We start from the raw sequence: 23,443 nt of genomic DNA on the forward strand, positions 1-23,443 counted from the left end.
GTATATGACAGGAGATTGCTACTAAAAGTAAATATATTTGGCTGAAGGGTAGATACAACTTTAGGCCATTATATCATTCACTAAAATTTAGCTGGCATTTACATATTTACCTGCTTAGTTCATATGACAAATATGTTTGAGAGACTGCCATATACAAAAAAAAAAGATGGAACCATCTTACAAATTTAGAGATTACTTAAAGAAATGGAACTGAAGGGTTAACTGTGATGGCAAGAATGAAGAGAGCAAAACCAGAGGGTACTTCAAGGAGAACAGGCATGAGAGAGGCATTATAATTTGGAGGGTGCTATGATTTGAACCTATGTGCCCATCCAAAGTTTGTATGTTGAAACTAAAATCCCAGGACAATGACATCAAGAGATGGGGCTTTTGGTTAAGTGATTAAATGAAGAAGGATCCACCCTCATGAATGAGATAAACGTCCTCGTAAAAGATGCTTTAGAGGAATGCCGGGCTCCTCAGTCTCTTCTGCCATGTCGTTACATTGTCCGTTTTTGCCCACTTTTGTCACGTGAAGACGAAGCAAGAAGGTGCCACCTCGGGACCAACTGCCAAATCTCCACTGCCTTGATTTCGGACTTCTCAGCCCCCGAACTGTGAGAAATACATTTCTGTTTTTTATGAATTACTCAATCTGTGGCATTTTGTTATAGCAGCATACAGACAAAAACAGGGTAAACAGCCTGGTGAGAGTGGATATTTTAGAAACTTGAGATGATTCAATGTCGCTGATTCTCCATTTTCTCATATGTAAAATGAAGGAAATAATGCTGATTACTTCATAGTTCATTGTACAAATTAAATTAACTATGTAAATAAAGCAATATAGTTCCTTTTATCTAGTATACATTGTTTAAGTGTTGTTGTCATTACATGAGGAAAACAAGAACTTCCCCAAACAGAAGGATGTGGGAACCAAAACTAAGATATAAGAAAGGACCAAAGTTCACTGTGACAATCTGGTCAAGCGCTGGTTAGGGAAGATAGCATAATGTTACGCATAGATATTATTATAGGATAATTTTCCTCCACCCCGAACTCCTCTAGCACTTTCCCTACGTCTTTCATTGCACTTCTTCATTTGTCTCTTTAATTACGGTTATTTATATAAATCTTTTAGCTTCCTACAAAAAGAAGCTTGTAGTGGGACAGATTCTTGAGGATCTATGTCAAAGCAATTTTTCTATTTCCTACAGCAAGTAACCCAGTAGTAATCACACAGAATTTGTTAAAAGAATAAACATAGGAAGATTAATTTCCATTTTTTTCTTTGCTAATTTTTAATCAGAATTATACCATTGTTAGGGAGGGAGAAATTATAAATTGAGGACATGAGTATTAACATTTAAATCTGTTATTCTGCTTTATTTTAGAGCTTGCCATGTTTTGTGATTAAAAAAAGAAACAGGACATTCTATATAGCTGTTGCAAAACGTGTGGTCTGTTGGTGAACTAGCAGCACCAGCATTATCAAGATTTCCTTAGTTTGCAGGGCTACTGAGTCAGAATTCGCATTTTGACAAAACTCCAGGTGATTCATGCTCTGCATTTAAGTTGGAGAAGCACTGTTCTATAGTTCTCCTTATGTCCTAAATGCATTGTCAGTGAAAGAAAATACTATACGTATGATAATAATAACGGTAATATTAACAAAAATGTAACTATTAGTAATTTTCTATGCTCTCCCAGATACTAAGTCCTTTATTTAATACTTGTGATATTTCTGCGAAGTTGCAATTGATATCACCTACTAAACTGATACTCAGAAATCTGAAGTAATTCTCCAAGGTCACAAAGCTAGTGAATCACAAACCAGATTTTTAAACTCTTGCTGCTTCATTCCAAAGACTAAACCGTTTCTAACTCACGGTTAATACATTTGCTTCTGCCTTCCATTTCCTAAATATGGTTTCCTTTCTATTTCATTAGCTTTACTTATACATGACTGATTTTTAACCCTCTCTAACATTTGCAGAATATGGTGTACTATGGTTAATAAGGACAATACCAAGTAATATCATGTTGAGAAAGTGTGCAGAAGTAGCATCAAAAAACAGACTTTTTCCAAAATGTTTACTAAAAACTTTCAATAAAAACAAGATTTTCTACTTAGAATTTCTACCTTGCATAACTCAAATGGAGCATGATTATTAAAATGACAAAAAGATTCCGTAATTGCCTAAGAGCTAAGAATAAGAATTGCTATATAAAAAAGCATAAATATGCCATATGAATGACATGTATAAGAATCATGGGAGTGCTATTTGGTATTTAGTATTTAGTTCCATTCTGCAGCATGATCAAAAAGAAGCATCTGTATAGTTCACTGTGCATTATAGCACAATAAATCACCTCATTAGGCTCAGATATATGTAAAGATTTACAGTCTGGGAAAGTCCACTAGATATTCTTAATCACTTCTTAGACTGTACTGTCCCCCATATTTCTCTTTTTCTATAGAAAGGTTGCACATGGAAAGGCTTTATTTGAAATCCAGCAATGAATGGAATGTCTGTGAAGCAAGAAATAGATGGAAATTGACATTTTAAAAGAAAGTTTGGCTTCTGAAGAGATACAGCTGTGACCTTGGTCTTTTTGTTGGAGAGAAGTATTCCCTAGCCTTACTGTACTATTTTTCCCAAAGCACCCTCTCTATTGTTCTCCCTTCATCTCTGGCTCGTATCATATGGCCCCTCCCTCATTCTATCTGGTGAGTTCTGAGAAAAATGCTTAAATTCTGCAGAGAAGATTGAGAACAATGCTAAATATTCCTCAGAGAAGCAAAATATTATGTTAACAGTTTATATTTTCACATGAAATTGTCTATCTCTTCTCTCTGTCTCATGTGTGTATGTGTGTATGTGTGTATGTGTATATATATATATATATAATATACAGTAGATATGTATATATAGAGTATAATATTCAGTATATATGTATATATAGTATAATATACCGTATATATGTATATATATACAGTGTGTGTGTGTATATATATATACATATATATATATATATATATATGTATATATATACTACCATTTACCTCCCAGGCTATACGTCCTGACATCTTAAAAGTAGAAAGCCCTCACAGGCCGCGGTTGCTCATGCCTGTAATCCCAGCACTTTGAGAGGCCGAGGCGTGCAGATCACCTGAGGTCGGGAGTTCAAGACCAGCCTGACCAACATGGTGAAACCCCATCTCTACTAAAAATACAAAAAATTAGCTGGGCGTTGTGTTGCGCACCTGTAATCCCAGCTACTCAGGAGGTGGAGGCAGGAGAATCACATGAACCCGGGAGTCGGAGGTTGTGTGAGCCGAGACCATGACATTGCACTGCAGCCTGGGCAATGAGAGCAAAACTCCATCTGAAAAATAAAGGTGGATAGGCCTTAAAAGACTTTTGAAAATGAGATTTGTCAAATATTTATTAGAGATGAAGAAAATAAGTGCGGACCCACACGTAACTTGTCTGAGGTCACAGAAGTAGGGACCCACACGTAACTTGTATGAGGTCACAGAAGTAGGGACCCACACGTAACTTGTATGAGGTCACAGAGGTAGTCATGCTGCAGCAGCCTTATTGGTTTTCCTCTATGACATGCATTATTATTGTTTTTGATCATTTCAAGAGGTTTCTAGTCGATAGTGGGACAAAATTTCTAATTTGGGAACCTAATTTTCTCTGCAAATCTTCTTTACATCTCTAGCTTATTAATACACCTCAGAAGTGTTACAGGAATTAATTCGCAGGATTTTGAAGAATATTTTGAGGTATGCTGGGAAAAATCATGTCAAGTATCAATGATTAGAAACTAAACAATCAATATTAGATATTGTAAAATTATATTTAATCTTCCATATGGCATAAATAAGTTATTTTAATGTACAGTCGTTGTACTTTGTAAATTTGCATATAAAATATTTGAAAAAATAACTTTCAATATGTAAAATGTAAATATACAAAGGAAAGGATCGGAAAAAATAGATAAAAATAATCAGGCTAAGAAAACACTACAGTGTCACCCTCAGAAGACTATAGAAGGATTCTCACCCTCGAGAAACAGAGGAACTTGAACATGGAAATGACCCTCTGCTGGCCATACTGATTATGGTACATAATTTTAAAAGGCTTTTAGAGAGAAGGGAAATGTTTTATTATGCATTCAGCACAGTGTTATGGTGATGTTTCTTAACTATCAGCTATTTTTAAAATTCTTATAATCTTTCTATAGATGACAAAGTTACATAAATATGAAGGATAAGAAGGGCCCCTGCAAACCTGATAATACAATTCTCTTTTCAATGATAACGTATTTCTAAGCGCGCATCTCCTAATCATATTGATGTGCATTAAGTGTTCTTTAACCTGCCCCTGTCAAAGTGGCTAAAGTAATATTTCATGAGGAGATAATTTTTTCCTTTAGGTGATTTTTTCCGCATAATACTCTAACATTTCCAATTCCATATTTCTCGAAAAAGTTTACATGATATACATATACAATTACTAGAATTTTGGCGGCATAAATAATTTAAATGGACTTTACTTCAAAGATAATATTTATTTTTAAAGTTGTAAACCTTGGAATCATCAATTAATTAGAATTATCTTTTTCTTTATAAATAAAGTTTTTTGTCCCTACATATTTATGATTTGGAAATTTTCACCTGGAAAATTTCATTTTCAGTTGTATGCCTTGTCTTTAGTATAAAATTCAGTATTTCAATTTCAATATAATTTTTTGATTGATTTTAATGCAGAGAACAGAAAGGAATATCTTCAAATATAAACTACACAGAATCATTCTGTGAAACATCTTTCTGATCTGTGCATTCAGCTAACAGAGTTAAACCGTACTTTTGATTGAGCAGTTCTGAACACTCTTTCTGTAGAAAATGCAACTGGACATTTGCAGCGCTAAGAGGGTAGTAGTGGAAAAAGGAATATATTCAAATATAAAGTAAACAGAAGCATTCTGTGAAATTTCTTTCTGTTCTCTGCAACTTCTTTCTGTTCTCTGCATTCAACTAACAGAGTTGAGCCTTACTTTTGAAGGAGCAGTTCCGAAACACTCTTTGTGTAGAAACTGAAATTGGACATTCGGAGAGCTAAGAGGATAAAAGTCGAAAAAGGAATATCTTCAGCTAAATACTACACAGAAGCATTCTGTGAAACTTATTTCTGATATGTGCATTCAACTAACAGAGTAAAACCATACTTTTGATTGAGCCATTATGAACACTCTTTCTGAAGAAAATGCAAGTGGAAATTCGGAGCACTAAGAAGGTAACACAGGAAAAAGGAATATATTCAAATATAAACTACACAGAAGAATTCTGTGAAACTTCTTTCTGTTCTGTGCATTCAACTAACAGAGTTGAACCTTACTTTTGATTGAGCCGTCCTGAAACACTCATTCTGTAGAAATCGCAATTGGACATTCTGAGCGCTAAGTGGCCTATATTGGGAAAAAGAATATCTCCAAATAAAAACTACTCAGAAGAATTCTGTGAAACTTATTTCTGATCTGTGCATTCAGCTAACAGAGTTAAACCATACTTTTGATTGAGCAGTTATTAAACACTGTTTCTGTAGGAAATGCAAGTGGACATTAGGAGCGCTAAGATTGTAATAGTGGAAAAAGGAATATCCCTAAATAAAAACTACACAGAAGCATTCTCTGAAACTCCTTTCTGTTCTCTGCATTAAACTAACAGAGTTGAGCCTTACTTTTGAAGGAGCTGTTCTGAAACACTCTTTGTGTAGAAACTGCCAGTGGACATTCGGAACGCTAAGAGGGTAATAGTCGAAAAAGGAATATCTTCAACTAAATACTAAACAGAAGCATTCTGTGAAACTTCTTTCTTTTCTGTGCATTCAACTAAAAGAGTTGAACCTTACTTTTCATTGAGCCGTTCTGAAACACTCTTTCTGTAGAAAATGCAAGTGGTGATTCGGAGCGCTAAGAGGGTAATAGAGGAAAAAGGAATATCTTCAAATATAAACTACACAGAAGCATTCTGTAGAACTTCTTTCTGTTCCTTGCATTCAACTAACAATATTGAACCTTACTTTTGATTGACCAGTTCTGAAACTCTCTTTCTGTAGATACTGCAATTGGAAATTCTGAACGCTAAGAGTCCTATATTGGAAAAAGGAATATCTTCAAATAAAAACTACACAGAAGAATTCTGTGAAACTTCTTTCTGATCTGTGCATTCAACTAACAGAGTTAAACCATACTTTTGATTGAGCAGTTCTGAACACTCTTTCTGTAGAAAATGCAAGTGGACATTCGGAGCTCTAAGAGGGTAATAGTGGAAAAAGTAATATCGTCAAATAAGAACTACAGACAAGCATTCTGTGAAACTACTTTCTGTTCTGTGCATTCAAATAACAGAGTTGAACCTTACTTTTGATAGAGCCATTCTGAAACACTCTTTCTGTAGAAAATTCAATTGGACAATCTGAGCGATAAGAGGCCTATATTGGGAAAAAGAATATCTTCAAATAAAAACTACACAGAAGCATTCTGTGACACTTTTTCTGATCTGTGCATTCAGCTAACAGAGTTAAATCATACATTTGATTGATCAGTTCTGAACACTCTTTCTGTAGAAAATACAACAGGACATTTGGAGCGCTAAGAGGGTAGTAGTGTAAAAAGGAATATATTCAAATATAAACTACACAGAAGCATTCTGTGAAACTTGTTTCTGTTCTGTGCATTCAACTAACATAGTTGAACCTTACTTTTGATTGAGCCTTTCTGAAACACTCTTTCTGTAGAAAATGCAATTGGACATTCTGAGCGCTAAGAGGCCTATATTGGTAAAAAGAATATCTTCATATAAACACTACACAGCAGCATTCTGTGAAACTTCTTTCTGATCTGTGCATTCAGCTAACAGAGTTAAACCATACTTTTGATTGAGCAGTTCTGAAACACTCTTTCTGTGGAAAATGCAACTGGACATTCAGAGCGCTAAGTGGGTAATAGTGGAAAATGGAATATCTTCAAATATAAACTACACAGAAGAATTCTGTGAAACTTATTTCTGATCTGTGCATTCACCTAACACAGTTAAACCATACTTTTGATAGAGCAGTTCTGAACACACTTTCTGTAGAAAATGCAAGTGGACATTCGGAGATCTAAGAGGCCTATATTGGTAAAAAGAATATCTTCATATAAACACTACACAGCAGCATTCTGTGAAGCTTCTTTCTGATCTCTGCATTCAGCTAACAGAGTTAAACCATACTTTTGATTGAGCAGTTCTGAAACACTCTTTCTGTAGAAAATGCAACTGGACATTCAGAGCGCTAAGTGGGTAATAGTGGAAAATGGAATATATTCAAATATAAACTACACAGAAGCATTCTGTGAAACTACATTCTGTTCTGTGCATTCAACTAACAGAGTTGAACCTTAATTTTGATTGAGCAGTTCTGAAACACACTTTCTGTACAAAGTGTAATTGGATTTCTGAACGCTAAGAGTCCTATATTGAGAAAAATAATATCTTCAAATAAAAACTACAGAGATGCATTCTCTGAAACTACTTTCTGATCTGTGCATTCAGCTAACAGAATTAAATGATACATTTGATTTAGCAGTTCTGAAACACTCTTTCTGTAGAAAATGCAAGTGGACATTCGGTGCGCTAAGTTGGTAATTGTGGAAAAAGTAATATCTTCAAATAAAAACTACACAGAGGCATTCTCTGAAACTTCTTTCTGTTCTCTGCATTCAACTAACAGAGTTGAGCCTTATTTTTGAAGGAGCAGCCCTGAAACACACTTTCTGTAGAAACTGCAAGTGGACATTCCGAGCGCTACTAGGGTAATAGTGGAAAAAGGAATACCTTCAAATAAATACTACACAGAAGCAATCTGTGAAACTACTTTCTGTTCTGGGAATTCAACTAAAAGTGTTGAATCCTACTTTTCATTTTGCCGTTCTGAAACACTCTTTCTGTAGAAACTGCAATTGGATATTCGGAGCGCTAAGAGGCCTATATTTGAAAAAGGACTATCTTCAAATAAAAACTACACAGAAGCATTCTGTGAAACTTCGTACTGATATGTGCATTCAGCTAACAGAGATAAACCATACTTTTGATTGAGCAGTTCTGAACACTCTTTTTGTAGAAAATGCAGGTGGACATTCGGAGCGCTAAGAGGGTAATACTGAAAAAAGGAATATATTCAAATATAAACTACACAGAAGCATTCTGTGAAACTTCTTTCTGTTCTCTGCATTCAACTTACAGTGTTGAGCATTACTTTTGAAGGAGCAGTTCTGAAAAACTCTTTGTGTAGAAACTGCCAGTGGACATTCGGAGCGCTAAGAGGTTAATATTCAAAAAAGGAATATCTTCAACTAAATACTACACAGAAGCCTCCTCTGAAACTTATTTCTGATATGTGCATTTAACTAACAGAGTAAAACCATATTTTTGATTGAGCCGTTCTGAACACTCTTTATGTAGAAAATGCAAGTGGACATTCGGAGCGCTAAGAGGGTAATAGTGGAAAAAGGAATATATTCAAATATAAACTACTGAGAAGCATTCTGTGAAACTTCTTTTTGTTCTGTGCATTCAACTAACAGAGTTGAACCTTACTTTTGATTGAGCCGTTCTGAAACACTCTTTCTGTAGAAACTGCAATTTAACATACTGAGCGCTATGATGCCTATATTGGGATAAAGAATATCTTAAAATAAAAACTAAACAGATGCATTCTGTGAAACTTCTTTCTTATCTGTGCATTCAGCTAACAGAGTTAAACGATACTTTTGATTTAGCAGTTCTGAAACACTCTTTCTGTAGAAAATGCAAGTGGTCATTCGGTGCGCTAAGATGGTAATTGTGGAAAAAGGAATATCTTCAAATAAAAACTACACAGAGGCATTCTCTGAAACTTGTTTCTGTTCTCTGCTTTCAACTAACAGGGTTGAGCCTTATTTTTGAAGGAGCAGTCCTGAAACACTCTTTCTGTAGAAACTGCAAGTGGACATTCGGAGCGCTAAGAGGGTAATAGTGGAAAAAGGAATATATTCAAATAAATACTACACAGAAGCATTCTGTGAAACTACTTTCTGTTCTGTGCATTCAACTAAAAGAGTTGAACCCTACTTTTGATTGAGCCATTCTGAAACACTCTTTCTGTAGAAACTGCAATTGGATATTCGGAGCGCTAAGAGGCCTATATTGGAAAAAGGACTATCTTCAAATAAAAACTACACAGAAGCATTCCGTGAAACTTCGTACTGATCTGCGCATTCAGCTAACAGAATTAAACCATACTTTTGATTGAGCAGTTCGGAAACACTCTTTCTGTAGAAAATGCAAGTGGACATTCGGAGCGCTTAGAAGGTAATAGTGGAAAAAGGAACATCTTCAAATATAAACTACACAGAAGCATTCTATGAAACTTCTTTCTGTTCCGTTCATTCAACTAACAGAGTTGAACCTTACATTTGATTGAGCAGTTCAGAAACACTCTTTCTGTAGATACTGCAATTGGACATACTGAGCGCTAAGGCTCCTATATTGGAGAAAGGAATATCTTCAAATAAAAAGTACACAGAAGCATTCTGTGAAAATTCTTTCTGATCTGTGCATTCAGCTAACAGAGTTAAACCATACTTTTGATTCAGCAGTTCTGAACACTCTTTCTGTAGAAAATGCAAGTGGACATTCGGAGCGCTAAGAGGGTAGTACTGAAAAAGGGAATATATTCAAATATAAACTACACAGAGGCATTCTGTGTAACTGCTTTCTGTTCTCTGCATTCAACTAACAGAGTTGAGCCCTACTTTTGAAGGAGCAGTTCTGAAACACTCTTTGTGTAGAAACTGAAATTGGACATTCGGAGAGCTAAGAGGATAATAGTCGAAAAAGGAATATCTTCAACAAAATACTACACGGAAGGATTCTGTGAAACTTATTTCTGTTATGTGCATTCAAATAACAGAGTAAAACCATACTTTTGATTGAGCCGTTCTGAACACTCTTTCTGTAGAAAATGCAAGTGGACATTCGGAGCACTAAGAGGGTAATACTGGAAAAAGGAATATATTCAAATATAAACTACACAGAAGTATTCTGTGAAACTTCTTGCTGTTCTGTGCATTCAAGTAACAGAGTAGAACCTTACTTTTGATGGAACCGTTCTGAAACCCTCTTTCTGTAGAAAATGCAAGTGGACATTCGGAGCGCTAAGATGGTAATAGTGGAAAAAGAAATACATTCAAATATAAACTACACAGAAGCATTCTGTGAAACTTCTTTCTGTTCTGTGCATTCAACTAACAGAGTTGAACCTTACTTTTGATTGAGCCTTCTGAAACACTCATTCTGTAGAAACTGCAATTGGACATTCTGAGCACTAAGTGGCCTATATTGGGAAAAAGAATATCTCCAAATAAAAACTACTCAGAAGCATTCTGTGAAACTTATTTCTGATCTGTGCATTCAGCTAACAGAGTTAAACGATACTTTTGATTGAGAATTTATGAGAAACTCTTTCTGTAGAAAATGCAAGTGGACATTCGGAGCGCTAAGATTGTATTAGTGGAAAAAGGAATATCCCCAAATTAAAACTACACAGAAGCATTCTCTGAAACTCTTTTCTGTTCTCTGCATTCAACTAACAGATTTGAGCCTTACTTTGAAGGAGCTGTTCTGAAACACTCATTGTGTAGAAACTGCCAGTGGACATTCGGAACGCTAAGAGGGTAATAGTTGAAAAAGGAATATCTATAACTAAATACTACACAGAAGCATTCTGTGAAACTTCTTTCTGTTCTGTTCATTCAACTAAAAGAGTTGAACCTTACTTTTGATTGAGCCGTTCTGAAACACTCTTTCTGTAGAAAATGCAAGTGGTGATTCGGAGCGCTAAGAGGGTGATAGTGAAAAAAGGAATATCTTCAAATATAAACTACACAGAAGCATTCTCTGAAACTTCTTTCTGTTCCGTGCATTCAACTAACAGTATTGAACCTTACTTTTGATGGAGCAGTTCTGAAACTCTCTTTCTGCAGATACTGCAATTGGACATTCTGAGCGCTAAGAGACCTATATTGGAAAAAGGAATATCTTCAAATAAAAACTACACAGAAGAATTCTGTGAAACTTCTTTCTGATCTGTGCATTCAACTAACAGAGTTAAACCATACTTTTGATTGAGCAGTTCTGAACACTCTTTCTGTAGAAAATGCAAGTGGACATTCGGAGCTCTAAGTGGGTAATAGTGGAAAAAGTAATATCGTCAAATATGAATTACAGAGAAGCATTCTGTGGAACTACTTTCTGTTCTGTGCATTCAAATAACAGAGTTGAGCCCTACTTTTGAAGGAGCAGTTCTGAAACACTCTTTGTGTAGAAACTGCAATTAGACAATCTGAGCGCTAGAGGCCTATATTGTGAAAAAGTATATCTTCAAATAAAAACTACACAGAAGCATCCTATGCAACTTCTTTCTAATCTGTGCATTCAGCTAAGAGAGTTAAATCATACATTTGATTGAGCAGTTCTGAACACTCTTTCTGTAGAAAATGCAACTGGACATTTGGAGCGCTAAGAGGGTAGTATTGGAAAAAGCAATATATTCAAATATAAACTACACAGAAGCATTCTGTGAAACTTCTTTTTGTTCTGTGCATTCAACTAACATAGTTGAACCTTACGTTTGATTGAGCTTTTCTGAAACACCCTTTCTGTAGAAACTGCAATTGGACATTCTGAGCGCTAAGAGGCCTATATGGGTAAAAAGAATATCTTCATATAAACATTACACCACAGCATTCTGTGAAACTTCTTTCTGTTCTGTGCATTCAGCTAACAGAGTTAAACCATTCTTTTGATTGAGCAGTTCTGAAACAATCTTTCTGTAGATAATGCAACTGGAGATTAAGAGCGCTAAGTGGGTAATAGTGAAAAATGGAATATCTTCAAATATAAACTACCCAGAAGAATTCTGTGAAACTTCTTTCTGATCTGTGCATTCACCTAACAGGGTTAAACCACACTTATGTTTGAGCAGTTCTGAAAACTCATTCTGTAGAAAATGCAACTGGACATTTGGAGCGCTAAGAGGTTAATAGTGGAAAAAGGAATACCTTCAAATAAATACTACACAGAAGCATTCTGTGAAACTTCTTTCTGTTCTGTGAATTCAACTAAAAGAGTTGAAACCTACTTTTCATTGAGCCGTTCTGAAACACTCTTTCTGTGGAAACTGCAATTGGATATTCGGAGCGCTAAGAGGCCTATATATGAGAAAGGACTATCTTCAAATGAAAACTACACAGAAACATTCTGTGAAACTTCGTACTGATCTGTGCATTCAGCTAACAGAGTTAAACCATACTTTTGATTGAGCAGTTCGGAAACACGCTTTCTGTAGAAAATGCAAGTGGACATTCGGAGCGCTTAGAAGGTAATAGTGGAAAAAGGAATATCTTCAAATATAAACTACACAGAATCATTCTCTGAAACTTCTTTCTGTTCTGTTCATTCAACTAACAGAGTTGAACCTTACTTTTGATTGAGCCTTTCTGAAACACTCTTTCTGTAGAAACTGCAATTGGACATTCTGTGCGCTAAGAGGCCTATATTGGTAAAAAGAATACCTCCATATAAACACTACACAGCAGCATTCTGTGAAACATCTTTCTGATCTGTGCATTCAGCTAACAGAGCTAAACCATACTTTTGATTGAGCAGTTCTGAAACACTCTTTCTGTAGAAAATGCAACTGGACATTCAGAGAGATAAGTGGGTAATAGTGGAAAATGGAATATCTTCATATATAAACTACACAGAAGAATTCTGTGAAACTTATTTCTGATCTGTGCATTCACCTAACAGAGTTAAATCATACTTTTGATAGAGCAGTTCTGAACACACTTTCTGTAGAAAATGCAAGTGGACATTCTGAGCTCTAAGAGGGTAACAGTGGAAAAAGGAATATCTTCAATTACAAACTACACAGAAGCAATCTGTGAAACCACATTCTGTTCTGTGCATTCAACTAACACATTTGAACCTTAGATTTGATTGAGCCGTTCTGAAACACTCTTTCTGTAGAAAATGCAAGTGGAGATTCGGAGCGCTAAGAGGGTAATAGTGGAAAATGGAATGTCTTCAAATATAAACTGCACAGAATGATTCTGTGAAACTTCTTTCTGATCTGTGCATTAAGCAAACAGAGTTAAACCATACTTTTGATTCAGCAGATCTGAACACTCTTTCTGTAGAAAATGCAACTGGACATTTGGAGCGCTAAGAGGGTAGTAGTGGAAAAAGGAATATATTCAAATATAAACTACACAGAAGCATTCTGTGAAACTTCTTTCTGATCTGAGCATTCAGCTAACAGAGTTGAACCATACTTTTGATTGAGCAGTTTTGAAACACTCTGTCTGTAGAACATGCAACTGGTCATTCGTAGCGCTAAGTGGGTAATATTGGAAAAAAGAATATGTTCAAATATAAACTACACAGAAGCATTGTATGAAACTTCTTTCTGTTCTGTGCATTCAACTAAAAGTGTTGAACCTTACTTTTGATTGAGCCGTTCTGAAACACTCTTTCTGTAGAAACTGCAATTGGACATTCTAAGCGCTAAGAGGCCTACATTGGGAAAAATAATATCTTCAAATAAAAACTACACAGATGCATTCTGTGAAACTTATTTCTGATCTGTAAATTCAGATAACAGAGCTAAACCATATTTTTGATTGAGCAGTTATGAAACACTCTTTGTGTAGAAATTGCCAGTGGATATTCGGAGCGCTAAGTGGGTAATAGTCCAAAAAGGAGTATCTTCAACTAAATACTACACAGAAGCATTCTGTGAAACTTCTTTCTGTTCTGTGCATTCAACTAAGAGAGTTGAACCTTACATTTGATTGAGCCGTTCTGAAACACTCTTTCTGCAGAAACTGGAATTGGACATTCTGAGTGCTAAGAGGCCTATATTGGGAAAAATAATATCTTCAAATAAAAACTACACAGAAGCATTGTTTGAAACTTATTTCTGATATGTGCATTCAGCTAACAGAGTGAAACCATACTTTTGATTGCGCAGTTCAGAACACTCTTTCTGTGGAAAATGCAAGTGGACATTCGGAGCGCTATGAGGGTAAGATTGGAAAAAGGAATATATTCAAATATAAACTACACAGTAGCATTCTGTGAAACTTCTTTCTGTTCTGTTCATTCAACTAAAAGTGTTCAACCTTAGTTTTGATTGAGCCGTTCTGAAACAATCTTTCTGTAGAAACTGCAATTGGACATTCTGAGCGCTAAGAGGCCTATATTGGGAAAGAGAATATCTACAAATAAAAACTACACAGAAGCATTCTGTGAAACTACTTTCTGTTCTGTTCATTCAACTAAAAGTGTTGAACCTTAGTTTTGATTGAGCCGTTCTGAAACACTCTTTCTATAGAAAATGCAAGTGGAGATTCGGAGCGCTAAGAGGGTAATAGTGGAAAAAGGAATGTCTTCAAATATAAACTACACAGAATCATTCGGTGAAACTTCTTTCTGATCTGTGCATTCAGCTAACAGAGTTAAACCATACTTTTGATTGAGCAGATCTGAACACTCTTTCTGTAGAAAATGCAACTGGATATTTGGAGCGCTAAGAGGGTAGTAGTGGAAAAGGAATATATTCAAATATAAACTACACAGAAGCATTCTGTGAAACTTCTTTCTGATCTGAGCATTCAGCTAACAGAGTTAAACCATACTTTTGATTGAGCAGTTTAGAAACACTGTCTGTAGAAAATGCAACTGGACATTTGTAGCGCTAAGTGGGTAATAGTGGAAAAAAGAATATGTTCAAATATAAACTACACAGAAGCATTGTATGAAACTTCTTTCTGTTCTGTGCATTCAACTAACAGAGTTGAACCTTACTTTTGATTGAGGCGTTCTGAAACACTCTTTCTGTAGATAATGCAATTGGACATTCTGAGCGCTAAGAGGCCTATATTGGGAAAAATAATATCTTCAAATAAAAACTACACAGAAGCATTGTGTGAGACTTATTTCTGATATGTGCATTCACCTAACAGAGTTAAACCATACTTTTGATTGCGCAGTTCCGAACACTCTTTCTGTAGAAAATGCAAGTGGACATTCGGAGCGCTAAGAGGGTAATAGTGGAAAAAGGAATATATTCAAATATAAACTACACAGTAGCATTCTGTGAAACTTCTTTCTGTTCTGTGCATTCAACTAACAGAGTTGAACCTTACTTTTGATTGAGCCGTTCTGAAACACTCTTTCTGTAGAAACTGCAATTTTACATTCTAAGGGCTAAGAGGCCTACATTGGGAAAAAGAATATCTTCAAATAAAAACTACACAGATGCATTCTGTGAAACTTATTTCTGATCTGTAAATTCAGTTAAAGGAGCTAAACCATATTTTTGATTGAGCAGTTATGAAGCACTCTTTTTGTAGAAAATGCAAGTGGACATTCGGAGCGCTAAGATTGTAATAGAGGAAAAAGGAATATCTCCAATTAAAAACTACACAGAAGCATTCTCTGAAACCCCTTTCTGTTCTCCGCATTCAACTAACAGAGTTGAGCCTTACTTTTGAAGGAGCAGTTCTGAAACACTCTTTGTGTAGAAACTGCCAGTGGATATTCGGAACGCTAAGTGGGTAATAGTCCAAAAAGGAGTATTTTCAACTAAATACTACACAGAAGCATTCTGTGAAACTTCTTTCTGTTCTGTGCATTCAACTACCAGGGTTGAACCTTAATTTTGATTGAGCCGTTCTGAAACACTCTTTCTGTAGAAACTGCAATTGGACATTCTGAGCGCTAAGAGGCCTATATTGGGAATAATAATATCTACAAATAAAAACTACACAGAAGCATTGTTTGAAACTTATTTCTGATATGTGCATTCAGCTAACAGAGTTAAACCATACTTTTGATTGCGCAGTTCAGAACACTCTTTCTGTAAAAAATGCAAGTGGACATTCGGAGCGCTAGGAGGATAATAGTGGAAAAAGGAATATATTCAAATATAAACTACACAGAAGCATTCTGTGAAATTACTTTCTGTTCTGTGCATTCAACAACCAGGTTTGAACCTTAATTTTGATTGAGCCGTTCTGAAACACTCTTTCTGTAGAAACTGCAATTGGACATTCTGAGCGCTAAGAGGCCTATATTGGGAAAAAGAATATCTACAAATAAAACTACACAGAAGCATTCTGTGAAACTTATTTCTGTTCTGTTCATTCAACTAAAAGAGTTGAACCTTAGTTTTGATTGAGCCGTTCTGAAACACTCTTTCTGTAGAAAATGCAAGTGGAGATTCGGAGCGCTAAGTGGGTAATAGTGGAAAAAGGAATGTCTTCAAATATAAACTACACAGAATCATTCTGTGAAACTTCTTTCTGATCTGTGCATTCAGGTAACAGAGTTAAACCATACTTTTGATTGAGCAGATCTGAACACTCTTTCTGTAGAAAATGCAACTGGACATTTGGAGCGCTAAGAGGGTAGTAGTGGAAAAAGGAATATATTCAAATATAAACTACACAGAAGCATTCTGTGAAACTTTTTCTGATCTGAGCATTCAGCTAACAGAGTTAAACCATACTTTTGATTGAGCAGTTTTGAAACACTCTGTCTGTAGAAAATGCAACTGGACATTCGTAGCGCTAACTGGGTAATAGTGGAAAAAATAATATGTTCAAATATAAACTACACAGAAGCATTGTATGAAACTTCTTTCTGTTCTGTGCATTTAACTAACAGAGTTGAACCTTACTTTTGATTGAGCCGTTCTGAAACACTCTTTCCGTAGAAACTGCAATTGGACATTCTGAGCGCTAAGAGGCATATATTAGGAAAAATAATATCTTCAAATAAAAACTACACAGAAGCATTGTGTGAAACTTATTTCTGATATGTGCATTCAGCTAACAGAGTTAAACCATACTTTTGATTGCGCAGTTCCGAACACTCTTTCTGTAGAAAATGCAAGTGGACATTCGGAGCGCTAAGAGGTTAATAGTGGAAAAAGGAATATATTCAAATATAAACTACACAGAAGCATTCTGTGAAACTTCTTTCTGTTCTGTGCATTCAACTACCAGGGTTGAACCTTACTTTTGATTGAGCCGTTCTGAAACACTCTTTCTGTAGAAACTGCAATTGGACATTCTGAGCGCTAAGAGGCCTATATTGGGAAAAAGAATATCTACAAATAAAAACTACACAGAAGCATTCTGTGAAACTTCTTTCTGTTCTGTTCATTCAACTAAAAGAGTTGAACCTTAGTTTTGATTGATCCGTTCTGAAACACTCTTTCTGTAGAAAATGCAAGTGGAGATTCGGAGCGCTAAGGGGGTAATAGTGGAAAAAGGAATGTCTTCAAATATAAACTACACAGAATCATTCTGTGAAACTTCTTTCTGATCTGTGCATTCAGCTAACAGAGTTAAACTATACTTTTGATTGAGCAGATCTGAACACTCTTTCTGTAGAAAATGCAACTGGACATTTGGAGCGCTAAGAGGGTAGTAGTGGAAAAAGGAATATATTCAAATATAAACTACACAGAAGCATTCAGTGATACTTCTTTCTGATCTTAGCATTCAGCTAACAGAGTTAAACCATACTTTTGATTGAGCAGTTTTGAAACACTCTGTCTGTAGAAAATGCAACTGGACATTCGTAGCGCTAAGAGGGTAATAGTGGAAAAAATAATATGTTCAAATATAAACTACACAGAAACATTGTATGAAACTTCTTTCTGTTCTGTGCATTCAACTAACAGAGTTGAACCTTACCTTTGATTGAGCCGTTCTGAAACACTCTTTCCGTAGAAACTGCAATTGGACATTCTGAGCGCTAAGAGGCCTATATTGGGAAAAATAATATCTTCAAATATAAACTACACAGAAGCATTGTGTGAAACTTATTTCTGATATGTGCATTCAGCTAACAGAGTTAAACCATACTTTTGATTGCGCAGTTCTGAACACTCTTTCTGTAGAAAATGCAAGTGGACATTCGGAGCGCTAAGAAGGTAATAGTGGAACAAGGAATATATTCAAATATAAACTACACAGTAGCATTCGGCGAAACTTTTTCTGTTCTGTGCATGCAACTAACAGAGTTGAACCTTACTTTTGATTAAGCCGTTCTGAAACACTGTTTCTGTAGAAACTGCAATTGGACATTCTAAGCACTAAGAGGCCTACATTGGGAAAAAGAATATCTTCAAATAAAAACTACACAGATACATTCTCTGAAACTTATTTCTGATCTGTAAATTCAGTTAACAGAGCTAAACCATATTTTTGATTGAGCAGTTATGAAACACTCTTTTTGTAGAAAATGCAAGTGGACATTCGGAACGCTAAGATTGTAAGAGAGGAAAAAGTAATATCTCCAATTAAAAACTACACAAAAGCATTCTCTGAAACCACTTTCTGTTCTCCGCATTCAACTAACAGAGTTGAGCCTTACTTTCGAAGGAGCAGTTCTGAAACACACTTTGTGTAGAAACTGCCAGTGGATATTCGGAGCGCTAAGTGGGTAATAGTCCAAAAAGGAGTATCTTCAACTAAATACTACACAGAAGCATTCTGTGAAACTTCTTTCTGTTCTGTGCATTCAACTAAGAGAGCTGAACCTGACATTTGATTGAGGCGTTCTGAAACACTCTTTCTGTAGAAACTGCAATTGGACATTCTGAGCGCTGAGAGGCCTATATTGGGAATAATAATATCTTCAAATAAAAACTACACAGAAGCATTGTTTGAAACTTATTTCTGATATGTGCATTCAGCTAACAGAGTTAAACCATACTTTTGATTGCTCAGTTCAGAACACTCTTTCTGTAGAAAATGTAAGTGGACATTCGGAGCGCTAAGAGGGTAATAGTGGAAAAAGGAATATATTCAAATATAAACTACACAGAAGCATTCTGTGAAACTTCTTTCTGTTCTGTGCATTCAACTACCAGGATTGAACCTTAATTTTGATTGAGCCGTTCTGAAACACTCTTTCTGTAGAAACTGCAATTGGACATTCTGAGCGCTAAGAGGCCTATATTGGGAAAAAGAATATCTACAAATAAAAACTACACAGAAGCATTCTGTGAAACTTCTTTCTGTTCTGTTCATTCAACTAAGAGAGTTGAACCTTAGTTTTGATTGAGCTGTTCTGAAACACTCTTTCTGTAGAAAATGCAAGTGGAGATTCGGAGCGCTAAGAGGGTAATAGTGGAAAAAGGAGTATCTTCAAATATAAACTACACAGAATCATTCTGTGAAACTTCTTTCTGATCTGTGCATTAAGCTAACAGAGTTAAACTATACTTTTGATTGAGCAGATCTGAACACTCTTTCTGTAGAAAATGCAACTGGACATTTGGAGCGCTAAGAGGGTAGTAGTGGAAAAAGGAATATATTCAAATATAAACTACACAGAAGCATTCTGTGAAACTTCTTTCTGATCTGAGCATTCAGCTAACAGAGTTAAACCATACTTTTGATTGAGCAGTTTTGAAACACTCTGTCTGTAGAAAATGCAACTGGACATTCGTAGCGCTAAGTGGGTAATAGTGGAAAAAAGAATATATTCAAATATAAACTACACAGAAGTATTGTATGAAACTTCTTTCTGTTCTGTGCATTCAACTAACAGAGTTGAACCTTACTTTTGATTGAGCCGTTCTGAAACACTCTTTCCGTAGAAACTGCAATTGGACATTCTGAGCGCTAAGAGGCCTATATTGGGAAAAATAATATCTTCAAATAAAAACTACACAGAAGCATTGTGTGAAACTTATTTCTGATATGTGCATTCAGCTAACAGAGTTAAACCATACTTTTGATTGCGCAGTTCCGAACAATCTTTCTGTAGAAAATGCAAGTGGACATTCGGAGCGCTAAGAGGGTAATAGTGGAAAAAGGAATATATTCAAATATAAACTACACAGTAGCATTCTGTGAAACTTCTTTCTGTTCTGTGCATTCAACTAACAGAGTTGAACCTTACTTTTGATTGAGCCATTCTGAAACACTCTTTCTGTAGAAACTGCAATTGGACATTCTAAGCGCTAAGAGGCCTACATTGGGAAAAAGAATATCTTCAAATAAAAACTACACAGATACATTCTCTGAAACTTATTTCTGATCTGTAAATTCAGTTAACAGAGCTAAACCATATTTTTGATTGAGCAGTTATGAAACACTCTTTTTGTAGAAAATGCAAGTGGACATTGGGAGCGCTAAGATTGTAATAGAGGAAAAAGGAATATCTCCAATTAAAAACTACACAGAAGCATTTTCTGAAACCCCTTTCTGTTCTCCGCATTCAACTAACAGAGTTGAGCCTTACTTTCGAAGGAGCAGTTCTGAAACACTCTTTGTGTAGATACTGCCAGTGGATATTCGGAACGCTAAGTGGGTAATAGTCCAAAAAGGAGTATCTTCAACTATATACTACACAGAAGCATTCTGTGAAACTTCTTTCTGTTCTGTGCATTCAACTAAGACAGTTGAACCTGACATTTGATTGAGGCGTTCTGAAACCCTCTTTCTGTAGAAACTGCAATTGGACTTTCTGAGCGCTAAGAGGCCTATATTGGGAATAAAAATATCTTCAAATAAAAACTAAACAGAAGCATTGTTTGAAACTTATTTCCGATATGTGCATTCAGCTAACAGAGTTAAACGATACTTTTGATTGCGCAGTTCAGAACACTCTTTCTGTAGAAAATGCAAGTGGACATTCGGAGCGCTAAGAGGGTAATAGTGGAAAAAGGAATATATTCAAATATAAACTACACAGAAGCATTCTGTGAAACTTCTTTCTGTTCTGTGCATTCAACTGCCAGGGTTGAACCTTAATTTTGATTGACCCGTTCTGAAACACTCTTTCTGTAGAAACTGCAATTGGACATTCTGAGCGCTAAGAGGCCTATATTGGGAAAAAGAATATCTACAAATAAAAACTACACAGAAGCATTCTGTGAAACTTCTTTCTGTTCTGTTCATTCAACTAAAAGAGTTGAACCTTAGTTTTGATTGAGCCATTCTGAAACACTCTTTCTGTAGAAAATGCAAGTGGAGATTCGGAGCGCTAAGAGGGTAATAGTGGAAAAAGGAATGTCTTCAAATATAAACTACACAAAATCATTCTGTGAAACTTGTTTCTGATCTGTGCATTCAGCTAACAGTGTTAAACCATACTTTTGATTGAGCAGATCTGAACACTCTTTCTGTAGAAAATGCAACTGGACATTTGGAGCGCTAAGAGGGTAGTAGTGGAAAAAGGAATATATTCAAATATAAACAACACAGAAGCATTCTGTGAAACTTCTTTCTGATCTGAGCATTCAGCTAACAGAGTTAACACATACTTTTGATTGAGCAGTTTTGAAACACTCTGTCTGTAGAAAACGCAACTGGACATTCGTAGCGCTAAGTGGGTAATAGTGGAAAAAAGAATATGTGCAAATATAAACTACACAGAAGCATTGTATGAAACTTCTTTCTGTTCTGTGCATTCAACTAACAGAGTTGAACCTTACTTTTGATTGAGACGTTCTGAAACACTCTTTCTGTAGAAACTGCAATTGGACATTCTGAGCGCTGGGAGGCCTATATTGGGAAAAAGAATGTCTACGAATAAAAACTACACAGAAGAATTGTGTGAAACTTCTTTCTGTTCTGTTTGTTCAACTAAAAGAGTTGAACCTTAGTTTTGATTGAGCCGTTCTGAAACACTCTTTCTGTAGAAAATGCAAGTGGAGATTCGGAGCGCTAAAAGGGTAATAGTGGAAAAAGGAATGCCTCCAAATATAAACTACACAGAATCATTCTGTGAAACTTCTTTCTGATCTGTGCATTCAGCTAACAGAGTTAAACCATACTTTTGATTGAGCAGATCTGAACACTCTTTCTGTAGAAAATGCAACTGGATATTTGGAGCGCTAAGAGAGTAGTAGTGGAAAAAGGAATATATTCAAATATAAACTACACAGAAGCATTCTGTGAAACTTCTTTCTGATCTGAGCATTCAGCTAACAGAGTTAAACCATACTTTTGATTGAGCAGTTTTGAAACACTCTGTCTGTAGAAAATGCAACTGGACATTCGTAGCGCTAAGTGGGTAATAGTGGAAAAAAGAATATGTTCAAATATAAACTACACAGAAGCATTGTATGAAACTTCTTTCTGTTCTGTGTATTCAACTAACAGAGTTGAACCTTACTTTTGATTGAGCCTTTCTGAAACACTCTTTCTGTAGAAACTGCAATTGGACATTCTGAGCGCTAAGAGGCCTCTATTGGGAAAATAATATCTTCAAATAAAAACTACACAGAAGCATTGTGTGAAACTTATTTCTGATATGTTCATTAAGCTAACAGAGTTAAACCATACTTTTGATTGCGCAGTTCTGAACACTCTTTCTGTAGAAAATGCAAGTGGACATTCGGAGCGCTAAGAGGGTAATAGTGGAAAAAGGAATATATTCAAATACAAACTACACAGTAGCATTCTGTGAAAATTCTTTCTGTTCTGTGCATTCAACTAACAGAGTTGAACCTTACTTTTGATTGAGCCGTTCTGAAACACTCTTTCTGTAGAAACTGCAATTGGACATGCTAAGCGCTAAGAGGCCTACATTGGGAAAAAGAATATCTTCAAATAAAAACTACAAAGATGCATTCTGTTAAACTTATTTCTGATCTGTAAATTCAGTTAACAGAGATAAAATATATTTTTGATTGAGCAGTTATGAAACACTCTTTCTGTAGAAAATGCAACTGGACATTTGGAGCGCTAACAGTGTAGTAGTGGAAAAAGGAATATATTCAAATATAAACTACACAGAAGCATTCTGTGAAACTTCTTTCTCATCTGAGCATTCAGCTAACAGAGTTAAACCATACTTTTGATTGAGCAGTTTTGAAACACTCTGTCTGTAGAAAATGCAACTGGAGATTCGTAGCGCTAAGTGGGTAATAGTGGAAAAAAGAATATGTTCAAATATAAACTACACAGAAGCATTGTATGAAACTTCTTTCTGTTCTGTGCATTCAACTAACAGAGTTGAACCTTACTTTTGATTGAGCCGTTCTGAAACACTCTTTCTGTAGAAACTGCAATTGGACATTCTGAGCGCTAGGAGGCCTATATTGGGAGAAACAATGTCTACAAATAAAAACTACACAGAAGAATTGTGTGAAACTTCTTTCTGTTCTGTTTGTTCAACTAAAAGAGTTGAACCTTAGTTTTGATTGAGCCTTTCTGAAAAACTCTTTCTGTAGAAACTGCAATTGGACATTCTGAGCGCTAAGAGGCCTCTATTGGGAAAAATAATATCTTCAAATAAAAACTACAGAGAAGC

This window comes from Symphalangus syndactylus, chromosome 14 (genome assembly GCF_028878055.3).
Source record: "Symphalangus syndactylus isolate Jambi chromosome 14, NHGRI_mSymSyn1-v2.1_pri, whole genome shotgun sequence".
Classification (NCBI taxonomy): Eukaryota; Metazoa; Chordata; class Mammalia; order Primates; family Hylobatidae; genus Symphalangus; species Symphalangus syndactylus.